This window comes from Pelophylax lessonae (assembly GCF_965119305.1).
Source record: "Pelophylax lessonae genome assembly, chromosome: 5".
Classification (NCBI taxonomy): domain Eukaryota; kingdom Metazoa; phylum Chordata; class Amphibia; order Anura; family Ranidae; genus Pelophylax; species Pelophylax lessonae.
In genome coordinates, this window is record NC_138772.1 from 27,839,702 (window position 1) to 27,851,731 (window position 12,030).

Genomic DNA, 12,030 nt, shown 5'->3' on the forward strand with positions numbered 1-12,030 from the left:
AACTGGCCAGGGAATTTGGCACTGTGTGTATCAGAGTTAATGCAGCAAAAGAGGCAATATTGTTGCAGGAAACAAATAAACTTGTAAAAGTATACTCAGAGAACACCCCACTTCAATATGTGGTATTGGGGGGCCACTGGTCCATCACACCAGTTGTTCAAAAAATTGGCCAGGGAGTTTGGCACCCTGTATATCAGAGTTAATGCAGCAAAAGAGGCAATATTGTTGCAGGAAACAAATACACTTGTAAAAGTATACTCAGATAACACCCCACTTCAATATGTGGTATTGGGGGGGGCACTGGTCTATCACACCAGTTGTTCAAAAAATTGGCCAGTGAGTTTGGCACTGTGTGTATCAGAGTTAACGCAGCAAAAGAGGCAATATTGTTGCAGGACACAAATACACTTAGGAAAGTTTACTCAGATAACATCCCACTTCAATATGTGATATTGGTGGGCCACTGGTCTATCACACCAGTTGTTCAAAAAATTGGCCAGTGAGTTTGGCACTGTGCGTAGCAGAGTTAACGCAGCAAAAGAGGCAATATTGTTGCAGGACACAAATACACTTAGGAAAGTATACTCAGATAACACCCCACTTCAATCTGTGGTATTGGGGGGCCACAGGTTTATTACACCAGTTCTACAAATAATAAGCCAGTAACTGTTGTCTCTGTGTGTAGCACAATTAACACAGCAAAAGAGGCCACATTTTTGCAGGACTAAAATACACTCTTAGAAAAGTATAATGTTAAATAACACCCCACTTCAATATGTGATATTGGGGGGCCACAGTTTTATCACACCAGTTCTACAAATAGTTGGCCAGTAACTGTTGTCACGGTATGCAGCACAGTTAACACAGCAAAAGAAGCCAAATGTTTGCAGGACTAAAATACACTCTTAGAAAAGTATAAAAAAATTGGCCAGTGAGTTTGGCACTGTGTGTATCAGAGTTAACGCAGCAAAAGAGGCAATATTGTTGCAGGACACAAATACACTGGTAAAAGTATACTCAGATAACATCCCACTTCAATTTGTGGTATTGGGGGGCCACTGGTCTATCACACCAGTTGTTCAAAAAATTGGCCAGGGAGGTTGGCACTGTGTGTATCAGAGTTAAGGCAGCAAAAAAGGCAATATTGTTGCAGGACTCAAATAAACTTAGGAAAGTATACTCAGATAACACCCCGCTTCAATCTGTGGTATTGGGGGGCAACAGGTTTATTACACCAGTTCTACAAATAATTGGCCAGTAACTGTTGTCACGGTGTGTAGCACAGTTAACACAGCAAAAGAGGCCACATTTTTGCAGGACTAAAATACACTCTTAGAAAAGTATACTGTTAAATAACACGCCACTTCAATATGTGGTATTGGGGCGCCACTGGTCTATCACACCAGTTGTTCAAAAAATTTGCCAGGGAATTTGGCACTGTGTGTATCAGAGTTAACGCAGCAAAAGAGGCAATATTGTTGCAGTACACAAATACACTTAGGAAAGTATACTCAGATAACACCCCACTTCAATCTGTGGTATTGGGGGGCCACAGGTTTATTACACCAGTTCTACAAATAATTGGCCAGTAACTGTTGTCACTGTGTGTAGCACAGTTAACACAGCAAAAGAGGCCAAATTTGTGCAGGACTAAAATACACTCTTAGAAAAGTATACTGTTAAATAACACGCCACTTCAATATGTGGTATTGGGGCGCCACTGGTCTATCACACCAGTTGTTCAAAAAACTGGCCAGGGAATTTGGCACTGTGTGTATCAGAGTTAATGCAGCAAAAGAAGCAATATTGTTGCAGGAAACAAATAAACTTGTAAAAGTATACTCAGAGAACACCCCACTTCAATATGTGGTATTGGGGGGCCACTGGTCCATCACACCAGTTGTTCAAAAAATTGGCCAGGGAGTTTGGCACTCTGTATATCAGAGTTAATGCAGCAAAAGAGGCAATATTGTTGCAGGACACAAATACACTTGTAAAAGTATACTCAGATAACACCCCACTTCAATATGTGGTATTGGGGGGGCCACTGGTCTATCACACCAGTTGTTCAAAAAATTGGCCAGTGAGTTTGGCACTGTGTGTATCAGAGTTAACCCAGCAAAAGAGGCAATATTGTTGCAGGACACAAATACACTTAGGAAAGTTTACTCAGATAACACCCCACTTCAATCTGTGGTATTGGGGGGCCACAGGTTTATTACACCAGTTCTACAAATAATTGGCCAGTAACTGTTGTCACTGTGTGTAGCACAGTTAACACAGCAAAAGAGGCCTAATTTGTGCAGAACTAAAATACACTCTTAGAAAAGTATACTGTTAAATAACACGCCACTTCAATATGTGGTATTGGGGCGCCACTGGTCTATCACACCAGTTGTTCAAAAAATTGGCCAGGGAATTTGGCACTGTGTGTATCAGAGTTAACGCAGCAAAAGAGGCAATATTGTTGCAGGACTCAAATAAACTGAGGAAAGTATACTCAGATAACACCCAGCTTCAATCTGTGGTATTGGGGGGCAACAGGTTTATTACACCAGTTCTACAAATAATTGGCCAGTAACTGTTGTCACGGTGTGTAGCACAATTAACACAGCAAAAGAGGCCACATTTTTGCAGGACTAAAATACACTCTTAGAAAAGTATAATGTTAAATAACACCCCACTTCAATATGTGGTATTGGGGCGCCACTGGTCTATCACACCAGTTGTTCAAAAAACTGGCCAGGGAATTTGGCACTGTGTGTATCAGAGTTAATGTAGCAAAAGAGGCAATATTGTTGCAGGAAACAAATAAACTTGTAAAAGTATACTCAGAGAACACCCCACTTCAATATGTGGTATTGGGGGGCCACTGGTCCATCACACCAGTTGTTCAAAAAATTGGCCAGGGAGTTTGGCACCCTGTATATCAGAGTTAATGCAGCAAAAGAGGCAATATTGTTGCAGGAAACAAATAAACTTGTAAAAGTATACTCAGATAACACCCCACTTCAATATGTGGTATTGGGGGGGGGGCACTGGTCGATCACACCAGTTGTTCAAAAAATTGGCCAGTGAGTTTGGCACTGTGTGTATCAGAGTTAACGCAGCAAAAGAGGCAATATTGTTGCAGGACACAAATACACTTAGGAAAGTTTACTCAGATAACATCCCACTTCAATATGTGATATTGGTGGGCCACTGGTCTATCACACCAGTTGTTCAAAAAATTGGCCAGGGAGTTTGGCACTGTGTGTATCAGAGTTAATGCAGCAAAAGAGGCAATATTGTTGCAGGACACAAATACACTTGTAAAAGTATACTCAGACAACACTCCACTTCAATATGTGGTAATGGGGGGCTACTGGTCTATCACACCAGTTGTTCAAAAAATTGGCCAGTGAGTTTGGCACTGTGCGTAGCAGAGTTAACGCAGCAAAAGAGGCAATATTGTTGCAGGACACAAATACACTTAGGAAAGTATACTCAGATAACACCCCACTTCAATCTGTGGTATTGGGGGGCCACAGGTTTATTACACCAGTTCTACAAATAATAGGCCAGTAACTGTTGTCTCTGTGTGTAGCACAATTAACACAGCAAAAGAGGCCACATTTTTGCAGGACTAAAATACACTCTTAGAAAAGTATAATGTTAAATAACACCCCACTTCAATATGTGATATTGGGGGGCCACAGTTTTATCACACCAGTTCTACAAATAGTTGGCCAGTAACTGTTGTCACGGTATGCAGCACAGTTAACACAGCAAAAGAAGCCAAATGTTTGCAGGACTAAAATACACTCTTAGAAAAGTATAAAAAAATTGGCCAGTGAGTTTGGCACTGTGTGTATCAGAGTTAACGCAGCAAAAGAGGCAATATTGTTGCAGGACACAAATACACTGGTAAAAGTATACTCAGATAACATCCCACTTCAATTTGTGGTATTGGGGGGCCACTGGTCTATCACACCAGTTGTTCAAAAAATTGGCCAGGGAGTTTGGCACTGTGTGTATCAGAGTTAAGGCAGCAAAAAAGGCAATATTGTTGCAGGACTCAAATAAACTTAGGAAAGTATACTCAGATAACACCCCGCTTCAATCTGTGGTATTGGGGAGCAACAGGTTTATTACACCAGTTCTACAAATAATTGGCCAGTAACTGTTGTCACGGTGTGTAGCACAGTTAACACAGCAAAAGAGGCCACATTTTTGCAGGACTAAAATACACTCTTAGAAAAGTATACTGTTAAATAACACGCCACTTCAATATGTGGTATTGGGGCGCCACTGGTCTATCACACCAGTTGTTCAAAAAATTTGCCAGGGAATTTGGCACTGTGTGTATCAGAGTTAACGCAGCAAAAGAGGCAATATTGTTGCAGGACACAAATACACTTAGGAAAGTATACTCAGATAACACCCCACTTCAATCTGTGGTATTGGGGGGGCCACAGGTTTATTACACCAGTTCTACAAATAATTGGCCAGTAACTGTTGTCACTGTGTGTAGCACAGTTAACACAGCAAAAGAGGCCAAATTTGTGCAGGACTAAAATACACTCTTAGAAAAGTATACTGTTAAATAACACGCCACTTCAATATGTGGTATTGGGGCGCCACTGGTCTATCACACCAGTTGTTCAAAAAACTGGCCAGGGAATTTGGCACTGTGTGTATCAGAGTTAATGCAGCAAAAGAGGCAATATTGTTGCAGGAAACAAATAAACTTGTAAAAGTATACTCAGAGAACACCCCACTTCAATATGTGGTATTGGGGGGCCACTGGTCCATCACACCAGTTGTTCAAAAAATTGGCCAGGGAGTTTGGCACTCTGTATATCAGAGTTAATGCAGCAAAAGAGGCAATATTGTTGCAGGACACAAATACACTTGTAAAAGTATACTCAGATAACACCCCACTTCAATATGTGGTATTGGGGGGGCCACTGGTCTATCACACCAGTTGTTCAAAAAATTGGCCAGTGAGTTTGGCACTGTGTGTATCAGAGTTAACCCAGCAAAAGAGGCAATATTGTTGCAGGACACAAATACACTTAGGAAAGTTTACTCAGATAACACCCCACTTCAATCTGTGGTATTGGGGGGCCACAGGTTTATTACACCAGTTCTACAAATAATTGGCCAGTAACTGTTGTCACTGTGTGTAGCACAGTTAACACAGCAAAAGAGGCCTAATTTGTGCAGAACTAAAATACACTCTTAGAAAAGTATACTGTTAAATAACACGCCACTTCAATATGTGGTATTGGGGCGCCACTGGTCTATCACACCAGTTGTTCAAAAAATTGGCCAGGGAATTTGGCACTGTGTGTATCAGAGTTAACGCAGCAAAAGAGGCAATATTGTTGCAGGACTCAAATAAACTTAGGAAAGTATACTCAGATAACACCCCGCTTCAATCTGTGGTATTGGGGAGCAACAGGTTTATTACACCAGTTCTACAAATAATTGGCCAGTAACTGTTGTCACGGTGTGTAGCACAGTTAACACAGCAAAAGAGGCCACATTTTTGCAGGACTAAAATACACTCTTAGAAAAGTATACTGTTAAATAACACGCCACTTCAATATGTGGTATTGGGGCGCCACTGGTCTATCACACCAGTTGTTCAAAAAATTTGCCAGGGAATTTGGCACTGTGTGTATCAGAGTTAACGCAGCAAAAGAGGCAATATTGTTGCAGGACACAAATACACTTAGGAAAGTATACTCAGATAACACCCCACTTCAATCTGTGGTATTGGGGGGGCCACAGGTTTATTACACCAGTTCTACAAATAATTGGCCAGTAACTGTTGTCACTGTGTGTAGCACAGTTAACACAGCAAAAGAGGCCAAATTTGTGCAGGACTAAAATACACTCTTAGAAAAGTATACTGTTAAATAACACGCCACTTCAATATGTGGTATTGGGGCGCCACTGGTCTATCACACCAGTTGTTCAAAAAACTGGCCAGGGAATTTGGCACTGTGTGTATCAGAGTTAATGCAGCAAAAGAGGCAATATTGTTGCAGGAAACAAATAAACTTGTAAAAGTATACTCAGAGAACACCCCACTTCAATATGTGGTATTGGGGGGCCACTGGTCCATCACACCAGTTGTTCAAAAAATTGGCCAGGGAGTTTGGCACTCTGTATATCAGAGTTAATGCAGCAAAAGAGGCAATATTGTTGCAGGACACAAATACACTTGTAAAAGTATACTCAGATAACACCCCACTTCAATATGTGGTATTGGGGGGGCCACTGGTCTATCACACCAGTTGTTCAAAAAATTGGCCAGTGAGTTTGGCACTGTGTGTATCAGAGTTAACCCAGCAAAAGAGGCAATATTGTTGCAGGACACAAATACACTTAGGAAAGTTTACTCAGATAACACCCCACTTCAATCTGTGGTATTGGGGGGCCACAGGTTTATTACACCAGTTCTACAAATAATTGGCCAGTAACTGTTGTCACTGTGTGTAGCACAGTTAACACAGCAAAAGAGGCCTAATTTGTGCAGAACTAAAATACACTCTTAGAAAAGTATACTGTTAAATAACACGCCACTTCAATATGTGGTATTGGGGCGCCACTGGTCTATCACACCAGTTGTTCAAAAAATTGGCCAGGGAATTTGGCACTGTGTGTATCAGAGTTAACGCAGCAAAAGAGGCAATATTGTTGCAGGACTCAAATAAACTGAGGAAAGTATACTCAGATAACACCCAGCTTCAATCTGTGGTATTGGGGGGCAACAGGTTTATTACACCAGTTCTACAAATAATTGGCCAGTAACTGTTGTCACGGTGTGTAGCACAATTAACACAGCAAAAGAGGCCACATTTTTGCAGGACTAAAATACACTCTTAGAAAAGTATAATGTTAAATAACACCCCACTTCAATATGTGGTATTGGGGCGCCACTGGTCTATCACACCAGTTGTTCAAAAAACTGGCCAGGGAATTTGGCACTGTGTGTATCAGAGTTAATGCAGCAAAAGAGGCAATATTGTTGCAGGAAACAAATAAACTTGTAAAAGTATACTCAGAGAACACCCCACTTCAATATGTGGTATTGGGGGGCCACTGGTCCATCACACCAGTTGTTCAAAAAATTGGCCAGGGAGTTTGGCACCCTGTATATCAGAGTTAATGCAGCAAAAGAGGCAATATTGTTGCAGGAAACAAATACACTTGTAAAAGTATACTCAGATAACACCCCACTTCAATATGTGGTATTGTGGGGGGGCACTGGTCTATCACACCAGTTGTTCAAAAAATTGGCCAGTGAGTTTGGCACTGTGTGTATCAGAGTTAACGCAGCAAAAGAGGCAATATTGTTGCAGGACACAAATACACTTAGGAAAGTTTACTCAGATAACATCCCACTTCAATATGTGATATTGGTGGGCCACTGGTCTATCACACCAGTTGTTCAAAAAATTGGCCAGGGAGTTTGGCACTGTGTGTATCAGAGTTAATGCAGCAAAAGAGGCAATATTGTTGCAGGACACAAATACACTTGTAAAAGTATACTCAGACAACACTCCACTTCAATATGTGGTAATGGGGGGCTACTGGTCTATCACACCAGTTGTTCAAAAAATTGGCCAGTGAGTTTGGCACTGTGCTTAGCAGAGTTAACGCAGCAAAAGAGGCAATATTGTTGCAGGACACAAATACACTTAGGAAAGTATACTCAGTTAACACCCCACTTCAATCTGTGGTATTGGGGGGCCACAGGTTTATTACACCAGTTCTACAAATAATAGGCCAGTAACTGTTGTCTCTGTGTGTAGCACAATAAACAGAGCAAAAGAGGCCACATTTTTGCAGGACTAAAATACACTCTTAGAAAAGTATAATGTTAAATAACACCCCACTTCAATATGTGATATTGGGGGGCCACAGTTTTATCACACCAGTTCTACAAATAGTTGGCCAGTAACTGTTGTCACGGTATGCAGCACAATTAACACAGCAAAAGAAGCCAAATGTTTGCAGGGCTAAAATACACTCTTAGAAAAGTATAAAAAAATTGGCCAGTGAGTTTGGCACTGTGTGTATCAGAGTTAACGCAGCAAAAGAGGCAATATTGTTGCAGGACACAAATACACTGGTAAAAGTATACTCAGATAACATCCCACTTCAATTTGTGGTATTGGGGGGCCACTGGTCTATCACACCAGTTGTTCAAAAAATTGGCCAGGGAGTTTGGCACTGTGTGTATCAGAGTTAAGGCAGCAAAAAAGGCAATATTGTTGCAGGACTCAAATAAACTTAGGAAAGTATACTCAGATAACACCCCGCTTCAATCTGTGGTATTGGGGGGCAACAGGTTTATTACACCAGTTCTACAAATAATTGACCAGTAACTGTTGTCCTGGTGTGTAGCACAGTTAACACAGCAAAAGAGGCCACATTTTTGCAGGACTAAAATACACTCTTAGAAAAGTATACTGTTAAATAACACGCCACTTCAATATGTGGTATTGGGGCGCCACTGGTCTATCACACCAGTTGTTCAAAAAATTTGCCAGGGAATTTGGCACTGTGTGTATCAGAGTTAACGCAGCAAAAGAGGCAATATTGTTGCAGGACACAAATACACTTAGGAAAGTATACTCAGATAACACCCCACTTCAATCTGTGGTATTGGGGGGCCACAGGTTTATTACACCAGTTCTACAAATAATTGGCCAGTAACTGTTGTCACTGTGTGTAGCACAGTTAACACAGCAAAAGAGGCCAAATTTGTGCAGGACTAAAATACACTCTTAGAAAAGTATACTGTTAAATAACACGCCACTTCAATATGTGGTATTGGGGCGCCACTGGTCTATCACACCAGTTGTTCAAAAAACTGGCCAGGGAATTTGGCACTGTGTGTATCAGAGTTAATGCAGCAAAAGAGGCAATATTGTTGCAGGAAACAAATAAACTTGTAAAAGTATACTCAGAGAACACCCCACTTCAATATTTGGTATTGGGGGGCCACTGGTCCATCACACCAGTTGTTCAAAAAATTGGCCAGGAAGTTTGGCACCCTGTATATCAGAGTTAATGCAGCAAAAGAGGCAATATTGTTGCAGGAAACAAATACACTTGTAAAAGTATACTCAGATAACACCCCACTTCAATATGTGGTATTGGGGGGGGGCACTGGTCTATCACACCAGTTGTTCAAAAAATTGGCCAGTGAGTTTGGCACTGTGTGTATCAGAGTTAACGCAGCAAAAGAGGCAATATTGTTGCAGGACACAAATACACTTAGGAAAGTTTACTCAGATAACATCCCACTTCAATATGTGAGTGATATTGGTGGGCCACTGGTCTATCACACCAGTTGTTCAAAAAATTGGCCAGGGAGTTTGGCACTGTGTGTATCAGAGTTAATGCAGCAAAAGAGGCAATATTGTTGCAGGACACAAATACACTTGTAAAAGTATACTCAGACAACACTCCACTTCAATATGTGGTAATGGGGGGCTACTGGTCTATCACACCAGTTGTTCAAAAAATTGGCCAGTGAGTTTGGCACTGTGCGTAGCAGAGTTAACGCAGCAAAAGAGGCAATATTGTTGCAGGACACAAATACACTTAGGAAAGTATACTCAGATAACACCCCACTTCAATCTGTGGTATTGGGGGGCCACAGGTTTATTACACCAGTTCTACAAATAATAGGCCAGTAACTGTTGTCTCTGTGTGTAGCACAATTAACACAGCAAAAGAGGCCACATTTTTGCAGGACTAAAATACACTCTTAGAAAAGTATAATGTTAAATAACACCCCACTTCAATATGTGATATTGGGGGGCCACAGTTTTATCACACCAGTTCTACAAATAGTTGGCCAGTAACTGTTGTCACGGTATGCAGCACAGTTAACACAGCAAAAGAAGCCAAATGTTTGCAGGACTAAAATACACTCTTAGAAAAGTATAAAAAAAATTGGCCAGTGAGTTTGGCACTGTGTGTATCAGAGTTAACGCAGCAAAAGAGGCAATATTGTTGCAGGACACAAATACACTGGTAAAAGTATACTCAGATAACATCCCACTTCAATTTGTGGTATTGGGGGGCCACTGGTCTATCACACCAGTTGTTCAAAAAATTGGCCAGGGAGTTTGGCACTGTGTGTATCAGAGTTAAGGCAGCAAAAGAGGCAATATTGTTGCAGGACTCAAATAAACTTAGGAAAGTATACTCAGATAACACCCCGCTTCAATCTGTGGTATTGGGGGGCAACAGGTTAATTACACCAGTTCTACAAATAATTGGCCAGTAACTGTTGTCACGGTGTGTAGCACAGTTAACACAGCAAAAGAGGCCACATTTTTGCAGGACTAAAATACACTCTTAGAAAAGTATACTGTTAAATAACACGCCACTTCAATATGTGGTATTGGGGCACCACTGGTCTATCACACCAGTTGTTCAAAAAATTGGCCAGGGAATTTGGCACTGTGTGTATCAGAGTTAACGCAGCAAAAGAGGCAATATTGTTGCAGGACACAAATACACTTAGGAAAGTATACTCAGATAACACCCCACTTCAATCTGTGGTATTGGGGGGCCACAGGTTTATTACACCAGTTCTACAAATAATTGGCCAGTTACTGTTGTCACTGTGTGTTGCACAGTTAACACAGCAAAAGAGGCCAAATTTGTGCAGGACTAAAATACACTCTTAGAAAAGTATACTGTTAAATAACACGCCACTTCAATATGTGGTATTGGGGCGCCACTGGTCTATCACACCAGTTGTTCAAAAAACTGGCCAGGGAATTTGGCACTGTGTGTATCAGAGTTAATGCAGCAAAAGAGGCAATATTGTTGCAGGAAACAAATAAACTTGTAAAAGTATACTCAGAGAACACGCCACTTCAATATGTGGTATTGGGGGGCCACTGGTCCATCACACCAGTTGTTCAAAAAATTGGCCAGGGAGTTTGGCACTCTGTATATCAGAGTTAATGCAGCAAAAGAGGCAATATTGTTGCAGGACACAAATACACTTGTAAAAGTATACTCAGATAACACCCCACTTCAATATGTGGTATTGGGGGGGCCACTGGTCTATCACACCAGTTGTTCAAAAAATTGGCCAGTGAGTTTGGCACTGTGTGTATCAGAGTTAACCCAGCAAAAGAGGCAATATTGTTGCAGGACACAAATACACTTAGGAAAGTTTACTTAGATAACATCCCACTTCAATATGTGATATTGGGGGGCCACTGGTCTATCACACTAGTTGTTCAAAAAATTGGCCAGGGAATTTGGCACTGTGTGTATCAGAGTTAACGCAGCAAAAGAGGCAATATTGTTGCAGGACACAAATACACTTAGGAAAGTATACTCAGATAACACCCCACTTAAATCTGTGGTATTGGGGGGCCACAGGTTTATCACACCAGTTCTACAAATAATTGGCCAGTAACTGTTGTCACTGTGTGTAGCACAGTTAACACAGCAAAAGAGGCCAAATTTGTGCAGGACTAAAATACACTCTTAGAAAAGTATACTGTTAAATAACACGCCACTTCAATATGTGATATTGGGGGGGCCACAGTTTTATCACACCAGTTCTACAAATAGTTGGCCAGTAATTGTTGTCACGGTATGGAGCACAGTTAACACAGCAAAAGAGGCCAAATTTGTGCAGGACTAAAATACACTCTTAGAAAAGTATACTGTTAAATAACACGCCACTTCAATATGTGGTATTGGGGCGCCACTGGTCTATCACACCAGATGTTCAAAAAACATGCCAGGGAATTTGGCACTGTGTGTATCAGAGTTAATGCAGCAAAAGAGGCAATATTGTTGCAGGAAGCAAATAAACTTGTAAAAGTATACTCAGAGAACACCCCACTTCAATATGTGGTATTGGGGGGCCACTGGTCCATCACACCAGTTGTTCAAAAAATTGGCCAGGGAGTTTGGCACTCTGTATATCAGAGTTAATGCAGCAAAAGAGGCAATATTGTTGCAGGACACAAATACACTTGTAAAAGT